The sequence below is a fragment of the Coffea arabica genome, chromosome 4c, assembly GCF_036785885.1.
Source record: "Coffea arabica cultivar ET-39 chromosome 4c, Coffea Arabica ET-39 HiFi, whole genome shotgun sequence".
Lineage (NCBI taxonomy): Eukaryota > Viridiplantae > Streptophyta > Magnoliopsida > Gentianales > Rubiaceae > Coffea > Coffea arabica.
The window spans coordinates 44686435-44710856 of NC_092316.1; positions in this window are offsets into that span (position 1 = coordinate 44686435).

Sequence of the window (24422 nt, forward strand, 5' to 3'; positions counted from 1 at the left end):
AATGTTCCCTTTTCTTAGATACAACATAATTTTTATCATATATATATATATATATATATATATATATATATATATATATATTGTAAAGTCGTATTCTCATTTTTATCGCTTTATACTTTCTCTTTTCTATGTGACTTAACGACTGGGCAAGTGGTTTCAACACGCTCTATAAAATAACCTACGCTCTTCCATCTCTCTCTTCTTCTTTTTTTCTCTTCCATCTCTCTCCTCTTTTGTCTTTGTTCATTTATTCCATGATTTTCACCTTTTTTAAAAAAAATTACCTATACTCTATATGGAGCTTATCTCTCTCTTTTCATAAGCACGAAATCAATTATCAATATCTATCTAAATTAAATTTCAAATATAAAACCGTCCTTATCATTCATGTATGACTTAGAAAACTGTTTTTAGTATTTTATCCTATATTCGCTGCTGATTATCATTCTATCATAATCATATATTTGCGGTCACTTGCTCCTCTTTTGGTTTGTGAACTTCTAGGTATAACAACAAGGTATGACCGTATAATTTCTTTAGTATGCACGCCTTTAGTAAAACTATTTTTTATTATCATCTTTTTATATTCTTATCAATATCTCTTTATATCCTTATCAATTCTTATTTCCTACATAAAGTTACATACTTTCAGCAACTTAAATTAAGATAAAACTACTTTTAATATTCTTATCAATATCTTTTTATATGCTTATCAATTCTTATGCCTACATATAGCCTCTTTATATTGTTAGGTATTTCCAGTGCAAGTGGTTGGTACATTAAAGCATCGATTTTGGGTTTCCACTCCTCTTGATTATCAGGTAAATCTTCCTTCGATACACATTTTTCTTTTTTAAAAAAACATGTTCATCTTGAATTGTAAGAATTTAGTAACATATCTTGAATTTTGTGTGTTTTGGTTTTATTTTCTATTTGTTTTGTTTGAAGAGATAGGATTTAAAATGGTATTTTCATCATAAGTTTTCATGTAGAAACATGTTAGATGTTTCCACCGAATTGGACAAAGATTCATATGCTATAGGATGCATGTTAGATGTTTGTTAATTTGCCTTTGTTTCGTTTGTCCAAGATACTGGGCTCATAGCTGGTGCTGTGGATCCTTGCTCAGCACATACTTTAAGAGTTGAATTTGTTAGTCTCCAGCCTTTTTTTTCCAACCACATGTAAGTCTGTTAGTTACTTTAGTTGAACTATCTATTCTATGTTTTCACTACTGTTAAACATTCATATTATAAGCATTTGGCCCATGCCTCTTGAGTGATCATGAACTGAAATGGGCAAATTTATTTTCATTCCTTTTGCGAAGACAAAATGTCTACTAAATTTTCATCTTGAATTGTGAGTGATCATGGGTTTTGTTATCCAGAATTGTAAATACAATTTGTAACTACAATCTGGAACTGTTTCATCTTGAATTGTTCAATTTTATGAAAGTAAATGCTATTGTTGGTTATGTCCCATGTTGTTCTTAAATTTTTAATAATCAATTAATGAAGATATTTCTTCAGAAGTTTTGTATCTTTAGCTATTATTGTTATTAGTTACTTTAGTCGAACTATGTTTTCTATGTCTTCCACTGTTATTAAATATTCATATTATAAGCATTTGGCGTATACCCATTGACTGATCATGAACTGAAATGGGGAAATTTATTCTGGTTCCTTTTGCGAAATTTATGTATGTCGGTGTTCAAGGGTCAACGCAACAAGATTTTCATGGGCATAATATATAGTCAACTAAGTCTACAAATACAATTTAATATGAAAGTATTACCCACTTTAATACATCAAATACCATAAATAGTCTGGCTAATTAAATGTACAATGTTTTATTTTAGCATGAGGAGGTAGATTTAATATACTATTTTACTTTCCTAATCTATAATCTTTATGTATTGTCTTACACAACTTTGAATATGATAAATCATTTATTTTTGAGCGAATTGCGCGAAATGTCACTAAACTATTTCAAAGTGCCGGTTCTGGTCACTAAACTTTTTTATTAGCACGAAATGTCACTGAACTAATAAATCTATACCGTTTTGGTCACTCCGTGTATTTGTGCCGTTAGGAGAGACGGAAATCAACTTTTTGAGGGGTAATTTCGTCTACACAATAGTTAAAAAATTTATGCCCTCATTGTTCTTCACCCACAACCATAGTGATAGTGCTATACCATATTTACATTCCCAGCCTTCCCGTACGCATCAATCATCACAGAATAGGTAACCTCATCCGGTTCACACCCAAAAGACGGCATTTTTTCGAACCACTGGACGGCTTTCTCAGGTAAAGAAGACAGCCTGGCGCAGCTAATTATGGTGGAAAAGGTGACATTATCGGGCTTAACTCCTCTCTCAATCATATCCGTAAACAATTTCTCGGCTCTGTCCAAGTCTCTACATTTTCTAAACACCTTGAAGGTAACATTATACAAAATCACTTCTTTCTTCAACTTAAGCCTTTTCAGAAAGTAACTCAGCACCAAAGGCGCAGTTTCAGAGTTTGACATGTTATTGAGCACAACAGCAGCATCTTGCTCTACAACTTTGCCACCCAAATTAGCCAAAATACTAAAAACGTCAGCTTCTACAGGGTCACACGAGTCCAATTGTTGGGAAGCTTGGACTAAAGAAGCATACCTGAAATCGTAGGAATTGCGCCTGAGCTTTGATGCCCTGGAGCTGTTGCGGTTGACCCAGATATAGCTTTTTGAGGAAGAAGAGATGGTTTTAGCATTTGGGCGGTGAGGAATTTGGGGAATTGAGGGGGATTGTTGTTGGGAAGCCGGTATAGAGAGGGAAGGTTTTGGATGGGGCTTGAGAGGAGGAAAAGCGAGGGCGTTATGGGGGATGATTCTGAGTTGGTGGAGGTGAGTGGGATAAAGAGAGTTACAGAAGAGGTGTGGGTCGCGAGAGAGATGAGACGGCGAATAGGCGGTGGCCACTATTCTTCTCTCTACTCTCCTTCCTTCCTTCTCAGTCGTCACTCACTCAGCAGAGCAGTCAGCAGCATTTGAGTTTTCTTCTTTTTTACAACTATGAAAAATTTCGCCTGCATTTTTTGGTTGAAGTTTGATGGTGCCGCCATTCAGATCAGCCATCTCCTTTTATGCCGGATATGGAACCATTGATTATGTAAAAGCTTCAAGGAAAAGGCTGTGCAGACAAATTTGCCCCTCAGAAAGTTGATTTCCGTCTCTCCTAACGGCACAAATACACGGAGTGACCAAAACGGTATAGATTTACTAGTTCAGTGACATTTCGCGCTAATAAAAAAGTTTAGTGACTAGAACCGGCACTTTGAAATAGTTTAGTGACATTTCGCGCAATTCGCTCTTTATTTTTTTATACTTAGTTGTCCTGATTTGCTATCATGCAGTGATAATGGAAAATCAATAAATGCTTATTTGCATGGATAAATGGAGGAGAATATTCTAACAAAAGAAAAACAAAAAAAAAGTTTCCGAAAAATAGAACATTATTTGATACTATTTACTGCACTTTTTATTTCTTCTCAAGTTTTTGAATGTTATGGTATTGTCGAAAGTTATATTTTTTATTTTTGAATTATTATTCATTGAATTAGATTTTCACATTTATATTATAAGTATACTTTATATTATGATGCGAACATAGTAATATACTTAAGAAAGGTTATAATAGAATATATGTGAGGATCCGAAAATTTTCTTATTTTCGTCATATATTACTGATTTATTTAAATAGTTATTTACTCATTTTCTCCGAATTATTTAATTCAACTACTTGAAATCCATTTATATGAAAAAACAACTCTCTTATGTTTTTAAAACGTTTTGCTAGAAAATTTACTTTTCGAAAACTCGTTTAGTTCGGAACAGCGAGTATACGTTTTTCGAGACTATATTTGAATTGAGAGTATATTAATTTTGGAGAAGTAAGAATGATCAATAGTAGATTAAGAAAAGTTAACTTGAGATTTGAGGAGTTAAAACTCGACTCATGTGAGGACTCGCAAAATTTATTATTTTAAATTCCATTTTCAACTTATTTAAATATTTAATTACCCATTTACTCCGAATATTATTTTCTAGTCTATTTAGACCTAATTACATGAGTTTATAGCTTTGTTATAATTTTAAAGTGACTCGCTTCAAAATTTAACTTTTGGAAACTCGTGAAGTGAAAATAGCGAATACGCGATTGGAGTTAATAATCGATTCGAGGATACACTATGTTTGGAAAATTAGAGACTTGCAGGATGGACTTAAAATAGGTAATTTTATGTTTAAATACTTAAGTGATAGTTATTAGTACTATCGTTATAAGAAATTTTTGGAAGTTTCGCTTTATCGCGCTTAATTTGGAGATACGCGTTTTCACACGCGCGACTTAAGTGAGAGACTTTAGACCCTCATTTTGGGACAATTAAGAGTGGACAATATTTATATGAATATCAGTGTATTAAAGGTTTAGTGCACTAGTGAAATAAACTCGAGAGGAATCGAGCACGAAATGCGCGTGTACGCGCATTATCCTTAGTTGACTTTTGGAACATTTTGGGCCACACATTATTAAGCTTCTCATGGGTGCATCACACTAGATCATAACCCTTCAATTCATCATCTAAAGTGGCGTATAACACTCTCATTTTCCTCTCCAAGACAGCCGGCCACCATCTCAAAGAAGAACAACTCAAGTTCTTCAATTTTCTTCACCTAAACTTGCTCAAAATCATCACCATTTCACTTCAAATTTCAACCACACTTAGCTCAACACTTGGAGATTACATCTAGCTAAGAAAAGGAGCTGCTGTCCGCGATTTTTCTTGAGCCAAGGAGAGCCAAAATTTCTGTTGTACACATCAAAGCAAGTAGGTAACGATCAAACCTCGGAAACTTAATTTATGGAAGTTCTAGTGCACCTTTAAACTCTTGCTTGCATATGGGTAGTTTGTTTTGATGGAAAATTTGGTTGTGTGGGCACTATGAACTCCCACCTTGGATATATGGACTGATTTGTGGTGTTTTGATGGTAATAATGTTTATTTAGTGCTTAAACTAGTGGATTAATGTTGAGTTATTGATGAAAATTCAAATGAGGTGCAATGGGAAAAAGTGACCATTTTGCCCCTAGTTTGTTCGACCACTTTCGTGCAAGATTTTGAGGTTCTAATGGCTTGTTTATGTTGTTTACATGTTATACTGATTGTGTAAAAAGTTTCATGGAAAAATAATATGATTTGGTTGGTTAAATGAAGTGATTTCCAAAGTTTAGAAAACTAGAAAATGATTCCCGTCACTACCAGACAGTCATCTTGTTTCGGTTATAATTCATTGCTCCGATGTCGGAATCTAGTGCCGTTTGCGGCACTGGAAACTAGACATTCCCAGCTTTCATTTGGTATAAAATTCACATTCTGGTTCCACTCGAGTTAGCCAAACCATTCGTTTGAAAATTGCTGTCCTATTTCGTTTGTCACTGGGAGGCAGATTATGAACTGCAATTTGATGCTCACGTATGAGCTGGTTATGGATAGATTTTGAAAATGGTTTCTTCTGAGAAAATGTAGCCTTATGAATCTATTTTCCAACGCCACCAACCAAACTCAATTAAGAGTTGAATTGAGTGATTTATGATCAAAATTCGAAACTGGTTTTGTGAAGGAAAACCATGCATTTGGACAGATTTGAAACTAACTACGGTTTGGGACTTGTTATCCAAAGCCTCTTATTGTAAATCATCTATCAAATGTACTTTGAACATATTTTGGACATTTCCTACTGGAATGAACCATGTTAGAGATGTTCCTTGACCAAATGTTTGGAAACGGCAAAACGGAAGTTCAAAGGCGGCTTAGCCTTAGAATTTCTTGTGAATTCAACGGTTTTGTTAACCCACTTTCTGTGCTTATTTCTCCATGAAATTTGGTAGAGAAACAACCCTTATATGGTAGTATTATACTGCTAATTTTGGTGTTATTCCGAGGCCGTTTCATTATTCAACTAAACTTCCAAAGTTCATGGTTTGAGTTTGAAAAACCCTTGATTAACAAGGAAATTTTAGTAATTTTGAACTATCATATCTTGGTGCTCAAAAACTCCGAATCTTATTCCATTTATTTTGTTTTAAACCTGAATTACAACTCTAATAGAGTTCCAAATTTCAGAGGCTAGCTCGAATTGTATGAATTTTGTCGAATTTTCAAACTTTGTCGAAAATCAACCCAAATCTGTCATGACTTTCTAAAACAGCAACTTTGGGCTAAATTTCAAATATTTTCCAATTAGAATCATGGAAAAGTGTCTTCTAAGAACTTTTAGTACTTTGGAAATAGTTTCCAATGACACCAAGTTTTCCAATTTTGGACTTGTAGAGAATGAGATACGATTTTTCAAAATATGAGTGACAAATCTGAAATTTCCGAACTTAAAGGTTAAAGGAAATTGAGGGTTGCGAACTCTCTATTTTCCTTCGATATTGTTAAACCGTTGTACACTTGATTTCAAAGATGAAAAATTAGATTTCGCTTGTGTTTCAAAATCCCATTTTTTGAGTCTTGATTTATGAGTAATTAAGGCTCATTTTCGTGAAATTTTCTTAAATTATACAAGTGTGCAATCTTCCTCGATAATTAGGGGTTTTAAGCGATAGTGTGTAATAGACAATTACCATTTGCTCAGGTGTTCAAGGAGACCTTCAAGAGAATCTCGAGAGGGAACACCTAAAGGCTCGTTTACGCACTTACTCCCTTATTTCGATTGGTGAGTGTCAAGTGCATGAACTTGATGTTAAGTGGTTATCTGTTTCTTATTCGTTATGAAAATTTGAAATTTTGAGACGAGGGTGTACTTTACCGTACTCGTGCTCTTTCAAATGAAATTATATTCGAATTTTGCTATGTGAATTCATATCCGACTTGTACATGGTAATGTGGATGTGATTCGTATTTGTTTTGATTCGTATATGTGATCCGTATTTATGATTCCTATTTGGAATCGTCGATTTGAGCATTGCTCGTTGACTTATATTCGTATTCGTATTTGTATTCGTATTCGTATTCGGGGAACGCCCAAATTCGTTGGCTAACTTTGCGAATCGAGCTAGCATGGGCTTGGTCGATAAACTTAGCAAACCATGAGATATTCGTAGAGTATGATCTATTGAAGAGATCTTGCTCGGCATTACTCGCGCAGTATTGCCATGATATACTCGAGTATTATCAGAAACTTTGATGAGCGGGCCCGGTAAAGGGGTGTAACGGTTACGGGATTCGAAGAAAAGTGGTGTATCTACGGATTTGATACTTATGTGGTTGACGAAGTATCAACGAAAAATGTGATCAAGACTTTGACTCGACTACGTGGAATTTAGCTCCTGAGAGCTACAGTATCCTTGAATTGTTTCTGTTTATTTTTTCTATTCGAAATGTGAATTATTCGAATTTTATAGCTTTACTTACTATGTAATTTGTGGCTACTTGGATTATGTGTTTGTATGTGTGTTTCTTGGCCTCACTGAGTATTGGCTCATCCCATTAGTTTGTTTTCCTTAACAGGTTGGATTGGAAGATTTTGAAAAGGCCGACTAGATTATATTTTGATTGGAATCTGGGTTGTAAATGTTTAGTCAACTTTTAATGGTTGTATTTTGGGACTTGATGTATCTTTTGTGAACATGATGTAAGATTTGAATATTTAGTTAAGGAAGCGACTTTTCTTCATTTTGACTTGTAGTATTTGGTATGTATTGTTAAGTTCGATTTGACTTGTATTGAGTCCTGGCGAGAGTTAGGCGGGCGTTCCGCGGATACCCTTGGGTTCGCCCTTGGGAGAAGTGGGGCGTCACAGTTGCTATCAGAGCTTAGGTTTCAGATCTTTATAGTGTATCATAAGCTTAAAAGTTTAGGATGCCGGACTGTGGGACTAATTTGAAAGTTAAGCGGCTACTTGTAGGGATAAAAATCAGAGTAGTTTCACGTGGTTTTTGCACAGATTGAGCTTGGGCCAAGTGGTGATATGGTCCCAATTACGTGAATATATATAAAGGACTAAGTACTCTTCTTGTGCGTAAGCGGTAAGCGTAAAACCTTTGTCATGATACTTGAGGTAGATAGAGATGTACGTCAGATAGGAATCTTAAACTTTATTGATTTGCACTTGGGAGCATACGGTCTGAGTTGTAAATTCTCTTAGTTTTGGATTCTTGTACTTGAGTACTAAATACTTTTCCTGAGGGAATATTTGTGACTTAGGAAGGGATATAATCTCATGTATTACGATCTGAATAGAAATCATGAGTGGTTTTGAGATAAGTTCTGATGGCAAAGGTCAGAGCACGGAGGATTTTTGTATTGGACTTGAGATCTCCATTTGTGGGGAATAAGAACGGGTTAATGTTTTGTGAGAGCAAGTGTAAGAGGTTAACGGACGTCTAGTTCGGGTAGTAAAAGAAGTGAGACATCGGATGGAAAATATTTTGATCAAATGTGAGACGATATTGACCAGAGAGGAGTGGAGTGTAGTTGAGCTTGGAATGAGACACTTTTGCATTTCTTTTGGTTCGACTCAATACCCTAGCCGGTATAAGAATTTCATCTTGAATTTAGTAAGGAAAGCTCGTATTCGTTGGAAGTTTTAGACTAAGGACGTAAAAAGTGGCCTAGATTTTGGATGGAATTTGAAATTTATAATTATTCAAATAATGTGGCTTGGTATCATGGATCCTTCTGGTTTTCCCCTAATTAGGCTTATGATTTTCTTCTTTTGTTCCTGCTATGATAGTAGGGGCGGTGCATACCGTGAGGTCTTTTGTAATTTGCTTGCATGTACTTTTGTTTTTGTGGCGCTTAATTGTCCATGACCTATTTTTGACATACTTGGCTTGTTTGTGATCTCTCAACTTGTACTATGACTTTTGATATATTTAAAAAAATCATGTTTTAAATTTTAAATGTATTTGTAACTTGTATATGCATCTTGAACCTGTGTAAGAATCAAAAATCGAGCAAACCTTAGGCTCGGATCTTTCCTTAAGAATAAGAGTGAATATTTGCTGTGAATTGGTGTGAAAAAAATGACAAAACTTTATGTACCATTAGAATTAGCTTTTGGATTAGAAGTGAAGGGTGATAAAGGAGTTGGATCGAAATTTATGTATATATGAACTTGCATGTTTATTTATATTTCTTAAAAGTGTTTTCGAAAATATACGTCTACTCAAATATAGCTCTTAACTTAAAACTTTGAGAGAATTTTTGAAATATCCTCACTTTATATGTTATTTTATTATAGATGTGTTTTAGTATCCACGCATTGAGTTGCATGATTAATTTTCTTAAACGTATTTGAAGAATTCTTAAATGTATTGATGGTTGTGGTAAAAATATTATTTGAAATTTCTGATTAAGAAAATTTAGTTTCGGGCCATAAAGAAAAATTTGTATCTTTAACTCTAGTTTTGAAATTCTGAATTGCATTTTGCCACATACATATCCAAAATACATTAAAACTCTCGATTTTATCTCGCATGCTATGATTGACTCGATTTGGACAAATTAAGTCCGAAAATTTTGGTAAGTTTAGTCTTCTACTGACAATATATCACTCTATTCGAGTTTTGAACTACAAGATTGAATCTTTTAAATTGGAGTTTTAATTGACACTGGAACCAATTATTCTTGTGTAAACCCCAGTTTCATGAATGGTGTAAATAAAGTGTGATCACTTGTCCTACAACTTGGAAGCAAAACGCCTATTGGGAAATTAAAGTTCATTGCTAATTGGATGAATAGAAATTGTGAGATATGGGTTGGAAAGTGTAAGTTGTTGATCAATTTGATAAGTATAACTCTTAAGGAATACGATATTATCCTAGATGTGAATTTCGAGGACGAAATTCTTTTAAAGAGGGGAGGTTGTGAGGATCCGAAAATTTTCTTATTTTCGTCATATATTACTGGTTTATTTAAATAGTTATTTACTCATTTTCTCCGAATTATTTAATTCAACTACTTGAAATCCATTTATATGGAAAAACACCTCTCTTATGTTTTTAAAACGTTTTGCTAGAAAATTTACTTTTCGAAAACTCGTTTAATTCGGAACAACGAGTATACGTTTTTCGAAGCTATATTTGAATTGAGAGTATATTAATTTTGGAGAAGTAAGAATGATCAATAGTAGATTAAGAAAAGTTAACTTGAGATTTGAGGAGTTAAAACTCGACTCATGTGAGGACTCGCAAAATTTATTATTTTAAATTCCATTTCGAACTTATTTAAATATTTAATTGCTCATTTACTCCGAATATTATTTTCTAGTCTATTTAGACCTAATTACATGAGTTTATAGCTTTGTTATAATTTTAAAGTGACTCGTTTCAAAATTTAATTTTTGGAAACTCGTGAAGTGAAAATAGCGAATACGCGATTGGAGTTAATAATCGATTCGGGGATACACTATGTTTGGAAAATTAGAGACTTGCAGGATGGACTTAAAATAGGTAATTTTATGTTTAAATACTTAAGTGATAGTTATTAGTACTATCGTTATAAGAAATTTTTGGAAGTTTCGCTTTATCGCGCTTAATTTGGAGATACGCGTTTTCACACGCGCGACTTAAGTGAGAGACTTTAGACCCTCATTTTAGGACAATTAAGAGTGGACAATATTTATATGAATATCAGTGTATTAAAGGTTTAGTGCACTAGTAAAATAAACTCGAGAGAAATCGAGGACGAAGTGCGCGTGTACGCGCATTATCCTTAGTTGACTTTTAGAACATTTTGGGCCACACATTATTAAGCTTCTCATGGGTGCATCACACTAGATCATAACCCTTCAATTCATCATCTAAAGTGGCGTACAACACTCTCATTTTCCTCTCCAAGACAGCCGGCCACCATCTCATAGAAGAACAACTCAAGTTCTTCAATTTTTTTCACCTAAACTTGCTCAAAATCATCATCATTTCACTTTAAATTTCAACCACACTTAGCTCAACACTTGGAGATTACATCTAGCTAAGAAAAGGAGCTGCTGTCCGCGATTTTTCTTGAGCCAAGGAGAGCCGAAATTTCTGTTGTACACATCAAAGCAAGTAGGTAACGATCAAACCTCGAAAACTTAATTTATGGAAGTTCTAATGCACCTTTAAACTCTTACTTGCATATGGGTAGTTTGTTTTGATGGAAAATTTGGTTGTGTGGGCTCTATGAACTCCCACCTTGGATATATGGACTGATTTGTGGTGTTTTACTGGTAATAATGTTTATTTAGTGCTTAAACTAGTGGATTAATGTTGGGTTATTGATGAAAACTCAAATGAGGTGCAATGGAAAAAAGTGACTATTTTGCCCCTAGTTTGTTCGACCACTTTCGTGCAAGATTTTGAGGTTCTAATGGCTTGTTTATGTTGTTTACATGTTATACTGATTGTGTAAAAAGTTTCATGGAAAAATAATATGATTTGGTTGGTTAAATGAAGTGATTTCCAAAGTTTAGAAAACTGAAAAATGATTTCCGTTACTACCAGACAGTCATCTTGTTTCGGCTATAATTCATTGCTCCGATGTCGGAATCGAGTGCCGTTTGCGGCACTGAAAACTAGACATTCCCAGCTTTCATTTGGTATAAAATTCACATTCTGGTTCCACTCGAGTGAGCCAAACCATTCGTTTGAAAATTATTGTCCTGTTTTGTTTGTCACTGGGAGGCAGATTATGAACTGCAATTTGATGCTCACGTATGAGCTGGTTATGGACAGATTTTGAAAATGAATTTTTCTGAGAAAATGGAGCCTTATGAATCTATTTTCCAACTCCACCAACCAAGCTCAATTAAGAGTTGAATTGAGTGATTTATGATCAAAATTTGAAACTGGTTTTGTGAAGGAAAACCATGCATTTGGACAGATTTGAAACTAACTATGGTTTGGGACTTGTTATCTAAAGCCTCTTATTGTAAATCATATATCAAATGTACTTTGAACATATTTTGGATATTTCCTACTGGAATGAACCATGTTAGAGATGTTTCTTGACCAAATGTTTGGAAACGGCAAAACGGAAGTTCAAAAGCAGTTTAGCCTTAGAATTTCTTGTGAATTCAACGGTTTTATTAACCCACTTTCTGTGCTTATTTCTCCATGAAATTTGGTAGAGAAACAACCCTTATATGGTAGTATTATACTGCTAATTTTGGTTGTAAGGATCGAAAACAACCTAAGAGGGGGTGAATTTGGTTTTCAAAAAACCAACTAAGATATAGGTCACTTTTCTTCAAAGCTTACCTTTCTTTTCTCAAAGACCACCCAATGAATCAGATTACAAGAAAGCATAGGTATTCGTAAGATGAAGAGGAGAACAGTTTGTATAGAAAAGCTGTAAACGAAAATAGAGAAACAAACTAGGCTTCAAACTCAACTGGAGTTTGAACAGCACTTTTATATACCAGGTTACTTCAAGTTGAACAATCTTGCAACCAATATCCTGTGTACAAGGGAAGGATCACTTCCTTCTTGCCCCAAACCACAGTTGGTCAAGCAAGGAAGTTTTACAAACACTCGAAAAACTCTCACAATGCTACACTATTGAAGAAGCTGTGTCACACTTGAAAAACTACAAGAAAATTGCACAAGCTAAGAATACAAATGTTCCTTTGGAGTATTCTAACACTTGAATCACTCACGATCTGATGTAGACTTGATGTGCAATGTTGTCCTGAGGTGGTTGACTTTGTTCTTTTTATAGGAGACCGGAAAATTCTTCAATTAATGCTGTCAACGGGTAGAAGGCAACTGAAGAGTCAACTAGCCGTTGGTGCTGTCGAACGTCCGATATTCAGTTTTTATGCGTCCGAACGAGATCAATGAGTTTTGGAAGTTTTCTTGAATCTCTTAGGACGTCCGATCCCTTATCACCATGCGTCCGAGAGTAAGATGCACACTTGGAATTTCCTCTTCAATTCCTTCGGACGGCCGATGCGTCCAGAGTGTTGCGTCCGAAGTGCAGCAACGCTTGTCGGACGTTCGATACTCAGGTGTTGAGCATCCGATCGTGATCAGTAATCGTAGAAGCCCTGGCTTGTCTTCTTCGGACGTCCGAATCTGAGTTCTTCACACGTCCGAAATACTCAAAGGATGTCGGACGTCCGATACTCTCCTTTTGTGCGTCCGACATCTTCCTCAGCACTTTTCATCCTTTTTGATCTTCTTTTTTGTTTTAAGTCCACAGACCTGTTTAGTGTCATTTCTGAAAAGGGTCTCTACAAAAAGTATTAGTAACATCCATTTGTTTTGTAATCATCAAAAGATATGAATTGAGATAAACAATCTCCCCCTTTTTGATGATAACAAAATATTTGGATAGAGCAAAAATATACGAACTAGGATATAACAACTCTCCCTAAAGAAGTGCATGAGTATACATGAAGAAACGCAATCTACACCATCAGTGCTAATCCAACGCAACTCCCCCTGAAACTAACTCCCCCTAACTAGTTACTCTACACCATCAGTGCTAATCCAATTCTCCCCCTTTTTGTCATCACAAAAGTGAGTATCAGTTTTGATACCAGCAGTATCAGATAACATCAGTACGATCCATCAGAAACATTATCAATAACACGCAATATCAGATAATATCAACAAAATCCATTCATGTTCAGCACAATTTGGAATCAACAGAAACATTCATAACAAACACATTCATTCAGCAGATTCCATAACAAACAACAATTCATAACAAACACTTCCAGTTGTACAGACCAGGTGTACAACACTTAGCCAAAAGTTTTGCAATGCAAAAGATGAACTATAGTTCTAGATTAAGGTGCAGTGACCTAGTAGTGCTTAGATGGTGATTTTAGATGATCCAGGTCTCCTCTTGGCTAGACGAAACTGTTCAGGGTCCTCTTCTTCCTCAGTTTCTTCATCATCATTTTCATATGCTTCCTCAGTTGTTGGAGCCTTGCCTTTATCCTTGGGCTGAGAACTGAAAGCTGGTGTGGTCTCAGTACCAGTAGTTGGCTCTGTGGGCTCAGGTCTTGGCTCTTTCCCATGAACATTTGCATTGTTTTCAGGTATTGGAGGGAGAAGAAGATTTCTTTTTTCAATGAAGGAGGATTGTTGGGCAGGGGTCATGGTCATCATGAGACAATCTTCAATAAGCAAGACATGCTGTTTGAGGTCTTCAAGCAAGGAGATGACTTCAGAATTGGATGTGAATGACTTGCTGACAGACTTTCTAAGATGAATGGTGAAGGGAGAGACATAGTTTGACTGATCACGAGGAGCCCTAGGAGTGACAGGGGTTTCATGAAAGTTTTTCCTTCTAGACTCAGCCACAGTCTCCTTATAGCACCAATGGCCATCAAAAAATTTTAAGTTCTTTCGTTCAAAGTAAGCTTTTGAGAAAACTGATGAAGCACTGTTTTTGGGAGATTTTTCAGAAAAAGATATTTCAAAATGGGTAAAGATAGGGATCAGAAATCTGCCATAAGAGAGCTTCCTACGATTGTCAGTGCTAATTTTGAGCAGAAACTTGCACATTACAAATCCAAAATCAATGCGGATTTTTTCAACAAAGCAGTAGAAAAGATAGAGTTCCATTTTGTTTGCATTTGTTCTGTGGCCATCAGTTGGCACCAACAGATTCGAAATGATGGTGAAGATGATCAGATTCTGAGGACTGAGATCATCCAATCTTGCCTCAGCAGGAGTATTAAAGTGGGTTTGAAAATAGGTCATGAGTTTAGCATTGTAAAAATGATGGTAGGCAGAAGGAAATTCCACATACGAAAAGAAATTTGTAATTTTTCCTTTGAAACCAGATTCAATACTAGTTTTCAGAATGGAATTCATAATGTCAGGAGTTAACGTGATGTCTACAGAATTGACCCTAGAGATGAGTTCAGTGTGTGATTTACCCTTCCTAGGTTAGCAAAGAATTGATAAAGCATGTCAGGGTAAAAGATATTAGAAATGGTCAGAAGATGAGTCTATTTCTGGAATTCAAACAGTTTAATAACAAGTTCAAGATCAAACTTACGAAATTCATAGGGAAGGATGAGCCTTTGGGTGATGAACCCTTTTTGAGACAAGATCGAGAATGAAATGATGCTTTATATCAATGTGTTTAGTCCTAGAGTGTTGAATGGGATTTTTTGTCAGATTAATTGCATTAGTGTTGTCACAGTACATAGGTACACATTCATACACTAAATCAAAATCATTCAATGTGTTTTTCATCCATAACAAATGAGCACAACAAGCACCAGCCGCAACATATTTAGCTTCAGTAGTGGACAATGAGATAGCATTTTGTTTTTTACTAAACCAAGATACCAAACAATTTTCAAGAAAGTTGCATATACCAGTAGTACTTTTCCTATCTATTTTACAACCACCGAAATCAGCATCAGAGAATCCATATAAAGAAAGTTCATGATATTTTGGATACCACAAACCAAAGTTTAAGCTTCCTTTAAGATATCTAAAAATTCTTTTTACTGCATTCAAGTGTGATTCTTTTGGACAGGATTGAAATCGAGCACATAAGCATACAGCAAACATGATGTCAGGCCTACTGGCAGTTAAATAAAGTAAACTTTCAATCATACCTCTGTACTTCTTTTCCTCAACTTTTGTACCTTCCTCATCTTTGTCAAGTTTGGTAGAGGTGCACATAGGTGTTCTAACAGACTTTGAATCCTCCATTCCAAATCTTTTCAGCAGCTCCTTGGTGTATTTTGTTTGATTTATAAATGTTCCATCTTGGGTTTGAACCACTTGGAGTCCAAGGAAGAAATTCAATTCTCCCATCATACTCATTTCAAATTCTTTTTGCATGATGATGGAAAAGTCCTTGCACAAGCTCTCATTAGTAACACCAAATATGATATCATCCACATATATTTGCACAATTAAAAGATCTCGTGAGTTTTGTTTTGTGAAAAGTGTAGTATCTACAATGCCCCTTTTAAAATCATTTTCAATCAAAAATCCACTTAGACGTTCATACCATACTCTAGGAGCTTGCTTTAATCCGTATAAAGCTTTTGAGAGTTTAAAAACATGATGTGGATAAGATTCATTTTCAAAATCAGGAGGTTGGTCAACATAGACTTCTTGATCTATAAAATCATTTAAAAAAGCACTCTTAACATCCATATGAAATAATTTAAAATTCTTGAAACATGCAAATGTTAGAAACATTCTTATGGACTCCAGCCTAGCTACAGGTGCAAAGGACTCATCAAAATCTATTCTCTCTTCTTGAGTGTATCCCTTAGCCACCAGCCTGGCCTTATTTCTAACAACCTCCCCTTTATCATTCATTTTGTTTCTAAGAATCCACTTTGTGCCAATGATAGAATGATCTTGTGGTCTAACAACCAGGGTCCAAATCTTGTTTCTTTCAAATTGGATTAACTCTTCTTCCATAGCTAAAATCCAGTGCTCATCATTCAATGCATCAACAACATTTTTAGGTTCAATATGTGATACTAAAGCAAGATTATCTACTAGGTGTCTAGAAGAATGAGTTCTGACCTTTTCAGATGGATCACCAATTATAAGTTCCCTGGGATGGTTATGAACAAATTTTCAGGTTCTTGGAAGATCATTAGGAGTAGTGGTATCTCTGTCATTCACTTCTCCAGCTAGACTGTCCTGAGTATCAGCATCCTTTAAATCAGTTTCTGGTGAAGCAGAGTCATGATCATTGATTGCTAACTTCTTTAGTTCTTCTTGAACACCTATATCATCATCTTCACCACAACTCATGGAAATGTCACCATTAGATTCATCAAACGTAATGTGTATCGCCTCCTCTATAATCAGTGCTCTACGATTATAAACTCTGAAATCTCTTTTGTTTTCACAATATCCCAAGAAAATTTCCTCATCAGATTTTTTGTCAAACTTTCCAAGATGTTCTTTGATATTCAAAATGAAACATTTACAACCAAATACTTTGAAGTAACCAACAACAGGCTTTTTGTCAAGCATGAGTTCATAGGAGGTTTTGTTCAAAATTGGTTTTAGGAGAACTCTGTTCATGGTATAACAGGCTGTGTTTATGGTTTCAACCCAAAAATATTTTGGTAAATTGCATTCACTAAACATGGCTCTAACAGTCTCTTGGAGAATTCTATTTTTTCTTTCTATAACTCCATTTTGTTGGGGAACTCTAGCAATAGAGAATTCATGAGTAATGCCATTATGATCACAAAATTCTGGAAAACCACAGAACTTGAATTCTGTCCCATTATCACTTCTAATCCTAACAATTTTCAAGCCAAGCAGATTTTGTACTTTAGCAAACAATGAAGTAAAATTCTTAAAGGCATCATCTTTATGAGCAAGAAATATCACCCAAGTATATCTAGAGTAATCATCAACAATCACAAAATAATATCTCTTACCACCAAAGCTTGTAGTTTGTGTAGGATCAAACAGGTCAAGGTGTAAAAGTTCAAGTGATTTTGAAGTAGAAACACATTTCTTGGGTTTAAAAGATACCTTGACGTGTTTTTCAAATTGGCAAGCATCACATATCAGGTCCTTTTCAAATTTGATTTTTGGGAGACCTCTAACAAGATCCTTTTTAGAGATTTTCTTTAGCAAATCCATGTTGAAGTGACACAGTCTTCTATGCCATAACCATGGGTCCTCATTTGCTACTTTGAGACATTTGAGATAGGAGAAATCAATTTTTTCAAGAACAACTACATAGACATCATTAACCCTTTTTTCTTTGAAAAAAATATTGAACTTTGAGTCAAATATGAGACATTCAAACTTTTTGAACAATACAAACAGATTCCTATCACACAGTTGGCTAACACTTAATAAATTGTAGTTCAGATTGTCAACGAGAAGAACATTGTGGATAGAGATTTGACCATTCTTACCAACATCACCAATACCAACAGTTTTGGCTTTGTTATCATCTCCAAACGTTACCTTTCCACTTGCTTTTTGTTTGAGTTTAATGAATTGTGATGCATCACCAGTCATATGTCTTGAACACCCACTATCAATGAACCATTTTGATTCTTTAGCAATGTTATCCTGGTTCACCTACACATAAACCCACAAGATAATACTTGGTACCCTTGAGAGTTAGTCTTATGTCTAACTATCCACATGCATCTCATGCCATTCCTCATGTTTTTCTTAACATAACAATTGCTATTCATGTGACCAAATTGACAACAAAAGTTGCATACTGACATTGGATCAATCAAGTCAGATTAATGAATCTGACTTGTCTTCTCCTGTGATAGCAAACTCATTTGCATTTTGATTCAGTCTTATTTGATGTGTATTAACATAAGATTTAGTGTCATTCTTTTGAAGACGGTTCTGTTTCATATGGTGTAACAATTGACATAAATCATCCATCATTTTTCTTAAGCTACATTGCTCACTTCTGAGTATGTCACAGAAATTTTTCTTTTTGTAAAGTTCAGCAAGCACATCAGTTTCAGTCCTTTTCAGGTTCTCATTTTCATGCTTAAGACACTTGTTTTGTCGAAAAAGATTTGCATTGTCTTGTATTAGAAAGCTAATTTTCTGCTTTAGTTCCTTGTTTTTAACATAGGATTCTTTCAAGCTGTTGTGCATTTTTTCTAGAAAAGAATTAACATCATCATCAGATTCACTATCACTGTCGGTTTGAGAGTTGCATTGTGTTATCTCTTCATCTCCAATGGCCATGAAAGCCACTTGAGCAGATTCATCTTCTTCTTCAACTTCGCCTTCTGAGTTGCAATCATTCCAGGTAATCTGGAAATTGTTGAACTTTGGTTTTCGTTCAACCTTGTTCTCCTTCTTTTTTTTATTGGACACTCATTTGCATAGTGTCCTGGCTGGCCACATTCGAAACACTTATCAGTCAGCTTCTTGTTGAACTCCAGTTTCCCTCTGTTTCTGAAGTCATTAGACTGATTTGGGAAGGAATTGCTGGATCCGCTTTTCCTGAATCTTCTCTTGTTGAGAAATCTTTTGAAACCTCTTGTGATGAGTGCAATATCACTGTCATCACCTTCCAAATCATTTTCATCCTGTGAGGCTGTTTCATCTTCGTCTTGTGAAGCTTTCAGAGCAATACTCTTTCTTACTTTTGTGTCTTCTTCATCCTGCATCTTAGATTTAAGTTTCAGTTCGTAAGAAGTTAGAGAGTTAATCAGAGATTCAATGGATAAAGTATTTAGATCCTTGGCTTCCTCAATGGCAGTCACTTTGCTTTCCCAGTTCTTTGATAGAGCATTTAGAATTTTTCTGTTCTTCTCACCTAGAGAGTACTCCTTCTCAAGCACCTCTAAATCCTTGATCAGATCATTGAATCTACAATACATTTTGTCAATGTTTTCATGAGGCTCCATTTTAAAAGATTCATACATAGTGACCAGAATGGATTTCTTTTATTCTCTCACATTCTCGCTTCCCTCATGGATCTCTCTAAATTTATCCCAAATTTCTTTTGTAGATCTGCAGCCTTTGACTCTAATAGACTCATTTGAGTCTAATGCACTGTATAGAACGTTCATAGCCTTGGCATTTAGAGTGAGATGAGTTCTATCTTCAGCAGTCAGCTCACTTCTGGCCTTTTTGTCTCGGCCTATGAGTAGTTTCATCAATAATAGTTGCGTCATATGGACCTTCACTATCAATAAACCACAACTCAATATCAATAGATTGTAAGAATATAATCATCCTTTCCTTTCAACTCACATAGTTTGATTCATTGAACATTGGGGGTCTAGTAACACATTGTCCCTCAAAGAACATGGCATTGTTGGTTGTCATATCTACTCCCAAACTGATTGAGATTAATCTCTAGGAGACCAAGGTCTGATACCAATTGTAAGGATCGAAGACAACGTAAGAGGGGGGTGAATTAGGTTTTCAAAAAATCAGCTAAGATATAGGTCACTTTTCTTCAAAGCCTACCTTTCTTTTCTCAAAGACCACCCAATGAATCAGATTACAAGAAAGCACAGGTATTCGTAAGATGAAGAGGAGAACAGTTTATATAGAAAAGCTGTAAACGAAAATAGAGAAACAAACCAGACTTCAAACTCAACTGTAGTTTGAACAGCACTTTTATATACCAGGTTACTTCAAGTTGAACAATCTTGCAACCAATATTCTGTGTACAAGGGAATGATCACTTCTTTCTTACCCCAAACCACACTTGGTCAAGCAAGGACGTTTTACAAACACTCGAAAAACCCTCACAATGCTACACTATTGAAGAAGTTATGTCACACTTGAAAAACTACAAGAAAATTGCACAAGCTAAAAATACAAATGTTTCTTTGGAGTATTCTAACACTTGAATCACTCACGATCTGATGTAGACTTGATGTGCAAAGTTGTCCTGAGGTGGTTGATTTTGTTCTTTTTATAGGAGACCAGAAAATTCTTCAATTAATGCTGTCAACGGGTAGAAGGCAACTGAAGAGTCAACTAGCCGTTGGTACTGTCGGACGTCCGATATTCAGTTTTTATGCGTCCGAACGAGATCAATGAGTTCTGGAAGTTTTCTTGAATCTCTTAGGACGTCCGATCCCTTATCACCATGCGTCCGAGGGTAAGATGCACACTTGGAATTTCCTCTTCAATTCCTTCGGACGGCCGATGCGTCCAGAGTGTTGCGTCCGAAGTGCAGCAACGCTTGTCGGACGTCCGATACTCAGGTGTTGAGCGTCCGATCTGATCAGTAATCGTAGAAACCCTGGCTTGTCTTCTTCGGACGTCTGAGTCTGAGTTCTTCACACGTCCGAAGATAGTCAAAGGATGTCGGACGTCCGATACTCTCCTTTTGTGCGTCCGACATCTTCCTCAGCACTTTTCATCCTTTTTTATCTTCTTTTTTGCTTTAAGTCCACAGACCTGTTTAGTGTCATTTCTGAAAAGGGTCTCTACAAAAAGTATTAGTAACATGCATTTGTTTTGTAATCATCAAAAGATATGAATTGAGATAAACATTGATGTTATTCCGAGGCCGTTTCATTGTTCAACTAAACTTCCAAAGTTCATGATTTGAGTTTGGAAAACCCTTGATTAACAAAGAAATTTTAGTAATTTTGAGTTATTATATCTTGGTGCTCAAAACTCCGAATCTTATTCCGTTTGTTTTGTTTTAAACCTGGATTACAACTCTAATAGAGTTCCAAATTTCAGAGGCTAGCTCGAATTGTATGAATTTTGTCGAATTTTCAAACTTTGTCGAAAATCAACCCAAATCTGTCTTGACTTTCTAAAACAGCAACTTTGGGCTAAATTTCGAATATTTTCCAATTAGAATCATGGAAAAGTGTTTTCTAAGAATTTTTAGTACTTTGGAAATAGTTTCCAATGGCACCAAGTTTTTCAATTTTGGACTTGTAGAGAATGAGATACGATTTTTCAAAATATGGGTGACAAATCTGAAATTTCCGAACTTAAAGGAAATTGAGGGTTGCGAACTCTCTATTTTCCTTCGATATTGTTAAACCGTTGTACACTTGATTTCAAAGATGAAAAATCAGATTTCGCTTGTGTTTTAAAATCCCATTTTTTGAGTCTTGATTTATGAGTAATTAAGGCTCATTTTCGTGAAATTTTCTTAGATTATATAAGTGTGCAATCTTCCTCGATAATTAGGGGTTTTAAGCGATAGTGTGTAATAGATAATTACCATTTGCTCAGGTGCTCAAGGAGACCTTCAAGAGGATCTCAAGAGGGAACACCAAAAGGCTCGTTTACGCACTTACTCCCTTTTTTTCGATTGGTGATTGTCAAGTGCATGAACTTGATGTTAAGTGGTTATCTGTTTCTTATTCGTTATGAAAATTTGAAATTTTGAGACGAGGGTGTACTTTACCGCACTTGTGCTCTTTCAAATGAAATTATATTCGAATTTTGCTATGTGAATTCATATCCGACTTGTACATGGTAATGTGGATGTGATTCGTATTTGTTTTGATTCGTATATGTGATCCGTATTTATGATTCCTATTTGGAATCGTCGATTTGAGCATTGCTCGTTGACTTATATTCGTATTCGTATTTGTATTCGTATTCGTATTCGGGGAACGCCCAAATTCGTTGGCTAACTTTGCGAATCGAGCTAGCATGGGCTTGGTCGATAAACTTAGCAAACCATGAGATATTCGTAGAGTATGATCTATTGAAGAGATCTTGCTCGGCATTACTCGCGCAGTATTGCCATGATATACTCGAGTATTATCAGAAACTTTGATGAGCGGGCCCGGTAAAGGGGTGTAACGGTTACGGGATTCGAAGAAAAATGGTGTATCTACGGATTTGATACTTATGTGGTTGACGGTGTGTCAATGAAAAATGTGATCAAAACTTCGACTCGACTACGTGGAATTTAGTTCCTGAGAGCTACAGTATCCTTGAATTGTTTCTGTTTATTTTTCCTATTCGAAATGTGAATTATTCGAACTTTATAGCTTTACTTACTATGTAATTTGTGCCTACTTGGATTATGTGTTTGTATGTGTGTTTCTTGGCCTCACTGAATATTGGCTCATCCCATTAGTTTGTTTTCCTTAACAGGTTGGATTGGAAGATTTTGAAAAAGCCGACTAGATTATATTTTTTATTGGAATCTGGGTTGTAAATGTTTAGTCAACTTTTAATGGTTGTATTTTGGGACTTGATGTATCTTTTGTGAACATGATGTAAGATTTGAATATTTAGTTAAGGAAGCGACTTTTCTTCATTTTGACTTGTGGTATTTGATATGTATCGTTAAGTTCGATTTGACTTGTATTGAGTTCTGGCAAGAGTTGGGCGGGCGTCCCGCGGATATCCTTGGATTCGCCTTTGGGAGAAGTGGGGCGTCACAATATACATTAAGTTTGTATTTCATATCGACATTTTTATAAAATTGACTAAATAGTTTATTATTTTTCAAAGATTCCCGTTCAACGAATGGATACAAAACTAGTTGGCTTATAAATTAACATTGTTTAGGCTTAATTTTCATGCAAGTTTGACATGCTTGTTTCCTACCAAAAAAAAAAAGTTTTGAGAGGTTTGTATGTGAGCAAATGGGATAAATGGTCGATTTCTTATTGTAGTAACTTAATTTTTTTCCCAAAATGGTCACTGAAATAATAAATTATTAATTGTTTGACCACTCATCTAATAAGAACATGCATTTTTTTGTCATTTAACGAAATTGTGCATTTTTTTGCCAAAAATATATGTTATGATCAATTAAATGATTATTTTCCGTAAAGAATATACTTGTGACCAAAGTAGGGAATTTTACATAATTCAGTGACCATTTGTGTTAATTGCTCTATTTTCTTGTCTATTTATCTTGTTGTGAATAAACTCAAGTAGGAAACAATATTAGAAAATAGGATATTATGTTGTTTTTATGTATTTAAATCAAGCATCCCCTTGATGGACACTAAACGTTGAAATACATCTTGATGCAATAAGTTTTGGAGACACCAATATGGAAAATTAAATGATGTTTAAGGATTCACTTGTCCTTTGAAATAATTAAAAGAAAAAAAAATTTACCACTTGAAGTTGGGCGTTCTTTCAAAAGTTCGATATGACAAATATACCTAAGACTGCAAGATTTTAAATTAGTTGATAAACATAATTTTGCAACATTCATAATTATTTCTCAATTGAAATTGTGTAGACAAAATGTTATTCATGAGATATGTTGAAAATAATATTCTCTACATTTTGTGAAAATCCTAGAAAAATATGTGTATGACTTGCATGTATTAATTTCAATTTTTCTAGTAGAAATAATAGTTGGTCGATTAAATGTCTAAATTTAAATTTTACAACAAAATCAAGAATTTATAAATACTTTAGGAGTGGTGTAAAAATATATATATTGAAAGTTAGGGGTTCATGCAAGAGATTATAAAAATTTCAAGCATTGGAGAGCAATTAAACTACAACTAAAAGACCAAATCAACCTTTCAATTCAGCAAATTCACCATGCGACCATTAGTTATCAGATTATTAGAACCGAGAGTGTGGAGAGTTTCGGTAGTAGCAATCACCGACTGATGAAGCTTTAGAGATCAGTCACTTAGTTATTATCGACGTGAGGAACAAAAGAAGAGAAGTGAGAGCGACTGAAATTTCCTTCTCATCTGCATTTTTGAAGCGGTGCGAGAGAGTGAGAGTGAAGGAGCCATTCTTGTTCCTTCCAGCCATAACTGACTGAGTGACGAGAGGAGAGAGAGTCTGGAGTGATCGCTGGGAGGAGGAATGAGAACCGACCGCAGGCCTTATCCTTTCTTCATCCTTTCATCATCTTAAACCAAGAGCTGAGTAAGTGGAAGAGGAGAAACCAGCTTGCAACTACAGATATCAACTGCAACTGCGAGGGAAATAGTTGGAGTAAGAGCTAGAGGAA